Below are 11442 nucleotides of genomic sequence, written 5' to 3' on the forward strand. Positions count from 1 at the left end.
GACACGAAAAAAGACAAAAAGGAAAAAAAAAAATTAAGAAAATGTTTCTAACACAGAAGTACTACTTTATACGATAAATGATGAAAATTTTGTAAAAACAGAATTCTCATAAATTAAACTGTATTTGTTGGGAAAATATAGGAAAATAGTCAGGGCCCCTCAGATATTCAGAATCTTGCTGAGCATTTGATGTAAATATTCACGTATACCCAGGCGTTCCTTGGTTATTGTTTAATGTAATTGCCCATGTGCACCCAAGTGTCCTGGGTTATGGACTTACGTATAAATGATGAGTGGCTCTGATCCATGGGGCCCACCACCCCAGGATGCCCCTGGGTGGGCTATGGGGAGGCTGCTACTGCTGCTGGAGGTTGTTGCTGCCAGGGCCCCTGGGGCCCTCTGAGAGGCCACCGCCACCGCCAGACCTGTACGCTGGTGCTGCTGTTGCTGAGGACTGAGCTCTTAAGTTTTTACCCACAGCTCCCAGGACCTTTTCCTACTGCTGAGCTCATAAACATGCATGTGAAGGGTTTGTGACCCAGTCTGTACAATGGGCTTAAGTGGTCTGTGAGCCCTAGCTCTCATTGTAGTTGTGTAGCTTTACAGTATTTCAATTACATTAGAAGACAATGACACCTGGGAAACAGGATTCTCTTACAACGTAAGTAATCTATTCCAAATTTGATTTGAAACAAAATTCTTTTCTTGGTACATCAGGTTTTAAAGGCAAAATATAATTATGTGGAGCCACTTTACTTATTAAATACGACAAAATGACTCCTGCAAAAAATATTCCAAAGTGGAGCATTCTTCTAACATAATGAGATTTCTCTAAATTTATTGATACTTCTCAAATCAGGCCTGCCAACGTGCTAGTAAATTCCCACTCCTCCTGACATCCTTAATGCCAGAGTAACACCATAGAGCCAAACATACTCCAGTCTCACAAGTCCCTACAGAATTATACTTATGTGATAATGAAGCTTCTCCACTCACGCTCAAGCACCAGAAAAAACACATGCCTCGGCAGTTGTGAGATCTGAGTTTGGTTTCTTTATTATAGTCACTGGGCCACCCTTTCACCTACAGCACATGTGCTGATTGTTCTCCTGAAGAGCACATGTACTGAGCATTTACTTGGGGTCTGGCTCTGCCTGAAGCCAGGAGTGCGACACAGAATTGGACCTGCTCCCATCCTTAGCAGCTCATGCTGGGGGAGGGGACTGCTGTGGAGAGGTGGGACTGCTGTGGAGAGGTGGGACCCCAAGACTGGGAGGGAAGAACAATAGTAGCACAGGGAAGGAGTTTGAAAGGATTAGCTGGGGTTAGCCAAGTGATAAAGAAGAAGATATATATTTAGTCTCTGCCCCTGGTACCTGACATAAAGTTGCTAAAATTCTTTAATATGGGGGTGCTAGGAGAATCTTTAGTTCTAATATTTGATCTCTGACTCCTAGTTCCTGACACAGAGCTCCTAAATCCCTTGCAATTATCTGGGTGATAGGAGCATCTTTAATTCTAACCAGGTAACACCTGGGAGCTCACAGACATCTCAGGATGACAACTGGCTGCTGGGGGAACCAACTATATGATTATATGTGGAGTATACTATAAAGCAAATACATTTCACAGGGCCTAGTTTCTTGTAGTTTCAGGTTTAGCCTAACTTCTTAAAAGTACATATAAAAACGTTAACCTTGCAAAAGACAGGAAATTTTCCCCAGGCTAAAAGTCTCTGTTGTTAGATAAAGAATTGTAGCACAGCAAGGTTGCTGGCTCAAGGACAGACAAGTTACTGATTGATACATAAAGATACTGGGAAATTGCTGTAGGGAAAAACAGCGCTTGCTAAAATCAAGCTTTTGTTAGTGGATTGACTTAATCTTTTGCAAATTGCACTATGGAATGTCACCTTGCTTGTTACCAGCCTCTATTGTTAAACTATTACCCCACCTATGTTCTTTTTGTGTAACTTCCTGGTCTGGAAAATAAATGTGGGGAGAGAACCCCAATTCATGGTTAATTTCCCAAGGAAGGAATGCCTCACTCTTGAGGATTCCAAGAGATTAACCCCTTCAGGGTCTCTCACTGTTCTGAAGACATGGGCTTTGAGTAATTCTTTTGTGGCTCCCTCACCCAGGGGAGGAGAGGTGATAAATCTGTGTGAGGCAAAGCAACAATTAGAAGGTTGGAACTTTCTGCCCTGCCCCAACCTCTGGGGAGAAAGGAGGGGTTGAAGGTTGAGTGATCACCAACAGCCAATGATTTAATCAATCATGGCTACTTACTGAAGCCTCCATCAAAACCCAAAAGGACAGGGTTCAGAGAGCTTCCAGGCTGCTGGACATGTGGAGGTACCTGGGAAGGGCATGTGAGCTCTGCATCCCCTCCCCCATACCTTGCCCTAAGCATCTCTTCATCTGGCTCTTCATCTGCATCCTTTGTAATATCCTTTATAATAAACCAGTAAACATAAATAAAGTGTTTCCCTGAGTTCTGTGAGCCATCCTAGGGAGAAAGGAAAACAGTTTAGAGCAATCTAAGCCATTTGAGGTCTGCTAAACTCATCAGGCCCAGAGAGAGATGAGCATGGGTCTTCAGATGCATCCCCCTTGCCCGTGTCTGGGACAACAGCTAAAAGGCATGTTTTTAGGAAACAGACTGCCACCAGCATGAGGTATAGATCACCCAAATGTTATCGCAAGTTGTACAATGTGATCCTCATTCTTTCTTTGTTATAAAGTCCCTGAATTTATGACGCAAAGAGCAATGTATACTTAATTAGTAGCTTATGCTAACTTTAGTGAACCAATGTGAATTCTCAGAAAACAACTTTGGAACTGCCCCTCAACTTTTCCTTTTCTTTAAAAATCAGTTCATGCTGATATGCTCCAAAATATGCTCCAAACAGAATGCATATTTGTGGCAACCTGAGCCTGTATATCTCCCTGGCTGCAGTCCTAAAAACTTGGCCCAAATAAATTGTTTTATATTTTTGCCTCGCGTTCTTCTTTTGGGTCAACACAATTAATTTAGCAAATTAATCGAACTTGAAATGGGGGTAGTGGGAACCCTGATTTATAGCTAACTGGTCAGAAGTACCAGTGATGACCTACTACTTGTGAACAGCACCTGAGGGAGGGCAGTCATGTGGGACTGAGCCTTTTACCTGTGGGGTCTGACACTACCTCCAGGTGGACAGTGTCAGAACCAAGTCAAATTATAGGACACCCAGTTGGTGCACACTAGAGAATTGCTTGGTGTGTGGGGAAAAACTAGAGGTAAAGTGTTGTGTTGAATGCAAGAGTAGGAAAAACAGCATGATTTTTCGTAGTGTTGCAGGGAACCCTAAGCGTTTTCTAATTGTTAAGGTTTTCTCCCTTTTCCACTTAAGAAACTGTTTTAGAAACTATGCTCTACTGCAGACTCTGGCCCCTGAGATTTACCCTGCTTGCTTCCTGGGCCCACCCTCTGTGAGATAACTACAGTATCACACACCCCCCGCCCCCGGGGCCAGAGGCAAATTAAGCTCCTGAAGTGACCAATGGACTGTGTCCCACAATCAGCCAATCCAAATTTGCAGGACAGCATCCCTCATTTACATAAGAGGACCTGAATGGGAACCTGGGAGCGTAAAGGGTGGGAATTTAGGCTATATAAGGGGGTCTTTTCCTTTGTTCTGGAAGACACTGGTTTAGGGGTTCTTGCTCCCCAGTGCTCTCCTTGCTTGTAAGCAAAAAGAGGCACTGTAACACTGAACAAAGAACTGCAACATTAAAATAAAGAGCTATAAAACTACAACACTGACGCTGGTCTTGGATTCCTCTGTGCGTTCACCCCACAACAGTAGCTCTGACACCAGGCAAAGAAAAGAGACCACTTTAAGCAAAAATAATGACATATGCACTTTACTGTGGCTGGATTAGGAGATGAGAGGAATGGTACTCGTAGGTGATGAAGTTGAAAAACCAGGTCAAGACCAGACTGTAAGTGCTTTCTATGTTGTGCAAGGGAGCCTTGATTTTATTCTACAGGCAATGGGTATGCACCCAAATTTTCAGTAGAGAAATCATGTAAGGTTAGTATTTGAGGAGATACTTTGCAGCACCCTAACCTATTCTGGAACCAACAGAGAAACCACCTGCACAAATAAGCTTTCAATACAAGTGAACGGGCTTATATTGTTAGAATTTCTACAAGATAATTTTGAAAAGCCATCTCCAAGTAATAGTATCCCAAGGCATTCAACAGTTCTGAGGTTTTTAATTTATAAGAGATTATTTCAAAGTGCCAAGGGAAATGAGAAAAAGAATACATCAAATTTGGAGAAAGTAATCTGTTAACAAATTTTAAATTCTGTTCACTAAGTCAAAAATCTGCTTCTAATACATATTCATAAACGTTTGCTTATGCTCCACAAAACAGAATTTAAAGAAACAAAAACATTGCAGAGATAGACTGGAAAATATAGGGATAACAGGAAAACATGTTCCTAAATCATACAGGAATACATGAACACATATTATTTGGCTTCAACTCTTATCTTTCAACTTAAAAAATAAATACTCAAGTCTCCTTTATTTTATTTATTTATTTATTTTCTTGTCCTTTTTGAGACCGGCCACACTGCACTCAGCCAGTGAGCGCAACCAGCCATCCCTATATAGGATCCGAACCTGCAGCGGGAGCGCTGCTGCGCTCCTAGCGCCGCACTCTCCCGAGTGTGCCATGGGCTCGGCCCAAGTCTCCTTTATTTTTAATTTCCAATTATAAAACAAGTTTTTATATTTATATTTATAATTTATATTATCTTTATGAACTAGAAATAGTCATTGTTACTATTATATTTAAGAGTTGACATTACCCCAAAAATCTTTTAATGTTATCTTTTAAGAGAACAAAGGCATATTCTAGATTCTAATATGTTGTTATTACCAAATTTGTTTTGTTTAGAAAAATTAAACCAAATATACAAAGACAGAACATTTAACTATAAACCAGGAACTCTACATATACGTTATCTTGTTTAATCCTCACATGAACTCTTTGAACAATTAATGACTCCATCTAACAGATAACGAAGCCGACTCAGGGGAAACAAGTAGAATAAGATGTCCAGACCAAAAGGACTCTACAGTCCTTCCTTTTATATCTTGCTGAAGTACAAAGATGGAACAAATTTATAAATGGTAAAAATTTTCTAATTAAATATCTTTCCTATTTCTGAACATCAGAAAAATAATTTGGGGTAACATTTAAAGTTAAATATAAAGAATGTCTTTCTTCAAATGACACTCCCTTTGAAGACCAATATTAACAATTAGCACTTGTGTAGGATTTTACCATTCATAAACTCTATGCCCTAAGCACAAGATAAGTATGTACAACTACAAAAAAAGTACATCAGGTGCTTCACAGTGAAGTGCAGGGGAGTACTTCTAAAATTCCATCGGCATTAGTAGAATTGAAACATGGAATATAAATTAATACTGTAATCTCACTCCCTTTTTAAAATAAAAATCTAGAATAAGTTTAGATAGGTAATATGTAGGAAAATATGAAGAAAGCTACCATGTCTGATTCTATTATACCTGAAGCATTATTGATTTAATACTTAGTAAAATTAAAAAGACAAATGGATGAAACGATCATTTTAGAAATCAAATGCCATTAAACATCAAATAGAAAACTGGCCTTGTATGATGACCTTGTAGCATCAAGATTTTACTAAATAGTACTAGAGTTTTATTTCTATGGTGCCATATAATTATGTAACAATTATGGAGAAAAGGGAATAATATAAAAATTTAAATGCTGGTCACCAGGCCATATCAAAATGTATTCTGATGCAGTGCTTTTTTTTTTTTTCCTTTTTGTCTTTTTTCGTGTCCGGCAACGGATCGCAACCCTCAGTGTCGCGCCCGTACCGGACCGGGACCGGCAATGGGATCGCAGCCCTCAGTGTTGCTCCCACACCTCGCTCAGCCAGTGAGCGGGAACCGGTCTGTATGTGGGATCCGAACCCTCGGCGGGAGCACCACCACGCTCCCAAGCGGCGCACTGTAGCAGTGCACCACTGGGCCGGCCCCTGATGCAGTGCTTAAAATGCACTTCGTTTTCAAAAAGCTTTGAGGTGCTGAGCCCAGGATCATTTACTCATATCATTCCTTATTCCAAGAAGGATTTGAGCTTTGCTTAATTCTGAATAGTTCTTTAGGCACTATCTCAAAACCAAACCAAACTACACCTCCTGCCCCCCCGCGATATTCTTAGTTGAAGCAATAACTGGCTGTAGTGGAAGAATTCTTCCACTATCTTGGTCCACAGCAGATGGGGGAAGGAAGAAGGAATCCAAGTCGGCTGGCACAGCACTTCTGACTGGGCAGTGGAGACCCTGGCAGACACTGCCAGCACAGGACCTGCAGCAAGGGCCCCTGGCACACAGGGTTTACTGCCCAGCCCATCAGCCAACAACACACCTCTGAGTAACAGGGTCACCCAGTCATCAGCCATCTAAAAACACCAACCTTCCCAGACCATCAGGTGAATTCTACATATGTCTACAAACTGCAAAAATCGAAGCAGGTAGTTTTGCTTCCTTGTCTAACATGAACACAGTCTCAAAAACTGAAGAACAGATAAGGCAAAACAAGAATAACAACCATAGGTTCTAAGAAAACATGAGATACCTGTTCATTATTAGTTATATCTTGTTTCAGGAAACCCTTAAGCAATCAATACATACTTTGGTGGCTCGCCAGTACAGGGATCAAATCCTAGACCTTAGTGTATCAGCACCACACTCTAACCAAGTGAGCTTACTGGCCAGCATTACATTCTTTTTTTTTTTTTTTCCTTTTTGTCTTTTTTTTTACTGACCGGTAACGGGATCGCAACCCTCCGTGTTGCGCCCACCCCACGCTCAGCCAGTGAGTGGGAACTGGTCTCCACATGGGATCCGAACCCTCAGCGGGAGCGCCGCCACGCTCCCAAGCGGCGCACTCTCCAGTGAGTCACTGGGCCGGCCCCAGCATTACATTCTTTGCTTGGTTTATTTACTTGTTTTTTTGGTGGCTGGCCAGTAAGGGGATCCAAACCCTGGGTGTTATCTAACAACACGCTCTAACAAACTGAGCACATTCTTCAATTGGAAGCACACCATACACTGCAGATTTACTTAAACAGATATGGCTTGCATTCAAAGAACTCAGTCTGGGGAGATACTAATTTAAAAGTTTAATATTTAAAATTTTTAATATTGTTTCATCTGCATATGACTTGGTCTTAAAATCAGTGCAAATGGGAAAAAAAACTTACAAGCAGTTAAAACTGCCCAGAAAGTTTGGGTTCATACACAAGCAACCAAAGAGAGTCCAAGATGTCAACACACAGAGAACGACTCCTGGGGAGGCCAGTCCTTGGAAACTGCTGTTCCAGAAGGCGAGGAGTGGTGACACCAGTGCAGAGCACAAGAGAACTTTCTTCCTCTTCACTCCCATCTGCCAGGTCCTAGATCAGACCAACACCTACAATTCTCTTTTCAGTGCCTTCCACTCATGGCAGATGCAGAAAACAATGTGTGCACATATGGCCTCCTGAGACACGTGTGAAGCGTCGGGGAGCACCCACAAGGGGCGTGGAGAAAAACAATGCAACACAATCTCTTCATATTACATAGTTATGATAAGAAAAAGCAGTATCAGGGACAGTATTAAATACTGATGTTGGACAAAATTTCCCACAAAAGGCTTTCAAACTTTTGACACTTTAAACCATGAGTACCCTGCAGAGCACCTGTGTCCTCTCTCTGCACACCAGTGGTGAGTTCTGCTCATTCTCACAGATCGGCTGCTGCGCACACCAGGAGAAAATGACTTAAACGAAGTTGGTATCAACATAGACTTGTGTCTTCTGATCTTTTTATACTCAAACTTCTTTACCCACTTTCCGAACTATCTATCTCTCCTAAAGAGCCCCAATTCCAATCTGCCCTCTTCCATTCGTCTCTCCCATCAGTTTCATGGAAACTGAAAAACTGGGGTCAAAATATTTTAATATTACATGGTATTTTTTTAAGATACTGGGATGTTTTATCCATATAGCTACTTCTATAAAGAAGAAAGTTTTCAAAGTTAAAAAGGTGTGGAGGGAAACATCTCTCTGAAAACATGTCAATCCTGTAATAAATTGTCACAGTATGGTCAAATTCCTGCTTTGGATAGTAAAAAGAAATTGTATAAAGTAACTTTTCTATCTAGTTCTAGGCTACATAAAAAGCAGGCAATCAATTAATTCACATAGTAATGAAGCAATTGATGTTTCTCAAAATCCAAAGGGTTATGATTCTCTCAGTGGTTTATGTCAGCTTTATGTAGAACAGTGTAACTTGATACACCAAAAAGAACACTATAGTACAATGACACTGCTGAAAAATCCATCTGTGTAAGGCCATTTCCTAACAGGAAACATTTTCAAAGTTCTCCCCTAGGCAGTTTTTATGTTGATGAGAAATTTCACCAAAGACTCTAAAGAAGCACTAATATCTTTGAAATCTTCACCTGAGACCACAGGAGTGAGTGAGCACAGTCACTCCTTTATATTTTCACCACAAATCAAATGGTGTCGTCTCGTCTACCAGACTTAGGGCTTTCTTATGTCAACATAAGCCCTATTATTTCACATTCACATCAAATACGGTTATTCAAATTTACATGCTATGTTTTGAGTGGAATAGATTAGAAGACAGATATTCAATTGTAGCACTGAATTAATTGCATACGTTTTACATCCTATTTGGAATCAATCCAGTTTTGTTCTACTGTTAAAAAAAAAAAATTATATGAGATTGTAAAGACAGGGTTAAAATCCCATACAATTACAGAAATGACAAACATCTACACGGATTCAGAAGTTATATCAGATTTAAAATTTATCTGTGAATTTTTCATTTTCAAGAAATAGGTTTATACATTTCCTAAGAGACTGACTTTATTCTCTTATACACATGGCAAATATCTCAAGAGTTATGAAAATGAAGTCATAAATTTACCACCCTAAAACATACTGCTTTCTTTTTTTAATCCTTTATTTGTATACAATGAGGGAGAAACAGTAGATAATCAGACACACGGAAACACCAGGACTTTTTTCCTGAATGTAACCATTTATCGGCACTGGATGTTTGATATCAAGATTCCAGAATCTCTACCCCAATTGTAGCCTGTATGCCACACTTCATTAACTGTGAGTAGTCAACAAGGAAATACTTAAAAAAAAAAAAAAAAAAAAAACCTACAATTTTGATGTTACAGTCATAATCCAAACAGCATGTTTTGCTCTCATTCTTTGTTTTCCATACAGGATATTAAATAATGACAGGGAACCTCAGGAGAAAAAACTACAGAAGTTTTTGTACATCTATTGATCAAATTACTGATTCTCTTCAATTCTTCCTAGAAAATCTACTAATTTATTCATTATACTTGCATAATTATACTGAGAAACCAATAATTAGATCATAAGATTTCTGTGATATAATAAAAAATACATATTTCTTTTCTGAAGTGATAAGAGCATCTTTTGTTCTAATGAGGTGATTCTTGGTGTGCTCCTGAACAGCTTCAGGATGGGGGTTGGTCACTAGAAAGACCAAGGCATGACTAGAGGGTTGGAGCTTTTAGCCCCCCACCTCTTACCTCTAGGGGGAGGAGAAGGGATAGAGACTGAGTTAATTACCAATGGCGAATGATTTAATCAATCAGGCCTATATAATGAACCCTCCATAAAAACCTTAAATGGCGGGGTTCAGGGAGCTTCCAGGTTGGTTTTGGGACTATGGTGTGCCCAGAGAGAGCATGGAAGCTCTGTACCACACTCCTCCATACCTGTCCCTATGCGTCTCTAACATCTGGTTGTTCCTGAGTTGTATGCTTTATAATAAACTGGTAATAGTAAGTAAAGTGCTTTCCTGAGTTCCGTGAGCCATCCTAGCAAATTATCCAACTTTAGGGGTGTTCATGGGAACCACCAAGTATGTACCCTGGGAACCTAATACTTGTGATTGGCGTCTGAAGTGGGGGCAGTCTGGTGGTGCTAAGCTCTTAGTTCTGGGTAGTTAGGGTGAGAATTGAATTGAACTGTAGGACACCCAGTTGATGTCCACAGAGTTGGAGAACTGGTTGTGGGTGGAGGAAAATACCCATGCATCTGGTGTTGGAAGTGTTGTTTAGTAAAAACAGTTCAGAATCGCCCTCAAGGACTTTTCTTTTTCTTTTGAAATAATTATAGAACCTGCAAAAGCACAGAAAGGTCTTGTGTACCCTTCACCCAGTTTCCCAATGGTTACATCTTATGCAACTACAGTACAACATCAAAACCAAATGGACAATGGTATCTATCAATCACCCACCACAATCAAGATAAAAAAGTGTTCCTTTACCACAAAGACCACCCTCCTGCTGCCTTGGTACACTCACTGCCCCTATAATTTGGTCATTTTAAGAGGAGTATATAGGGCCGGCCCGTGACTCACTTGGAGGAGTGTGGTGCTGATAACACCGAGGCCACAGGTTTGGATCCCTATATAGGGATGGCTGGTTAGCTCACTGGGTGAGCGTGGTGCTGACCACACCAAGTCAAGGGTTAAGATCCTCTTACTGGTCATCTTAAAAAAAAAAAAAAAGTATATAAACGGAACCACAAATTATGCAACCTTCTGAGATTGGCTTTTTTATTCAGCATAATGCCCCAGACCCAGGTGCACTGCTGCATCTGTCAACAGTCTGTTCCTTTTTAATGTTGAGTGGTATTCCATAGTATGGATGTACCAGTTTGTTTCACCATTCACCTACAAAAGGACATTTTGGTTGTTTTGTTTTTGACGATTACAGATTAAGCCATTTATTAACCATTGCATAAAGGTTTTTGTGTGGACATGAGTTTTCATTTCTTCAGAATACATGTCGAGGAGTGTGACTGGCACATCACATGCTCAGACGTGTTCTGTTCACCGCCAAAGAACTGTCCAAAGTGTCTAAACAGTTCCGTGCTCCCTCCACCGCATGTGTGACAGAGACCGTTTCTTTGTACCACTGGTACTTGTTATTGTCACTATTTTTTATTTTGGCTGTTCTAATAGGTATGCGATAGGTGTTGATAAGCGATATCTTATCGTGGTCTTTTCAAAAATAATCTTTTTTTACTGTGGCAAATTATACATAACAAAATTTACCATTTTAACCATTTTTAGGTGTACGATGAAGTGCCATTAAGTACATTTACACTGTTGTGCAACTATCACCACCATCTACAGAACTTTTTCATCTTCCTAAAATCATCTATTTAAAAATACTTTTCATAATCTATTTTTGAAAAACAAAGGAAACATAGAAGGCAAGTGATACAATAAATACTATAAGACTACACGTATGATTAATGTCCTGC

Source organism: Galeopterus variegatus, unplaced genomic scaffold, assembly GCF_000696425.1.
Source record: "Galeopterus variegatus unplaced genomic scaffold, G_variegatus-3.0.2 Scaffold978, whole genome shotgun sequence".
Classification (NCBI taxonomy): Eukaryota; Metazoa; Chordata; class Mammalia; order Dermoptera; family Cynocephalidae; genus Galeopterus; species Galeopterus variegatus.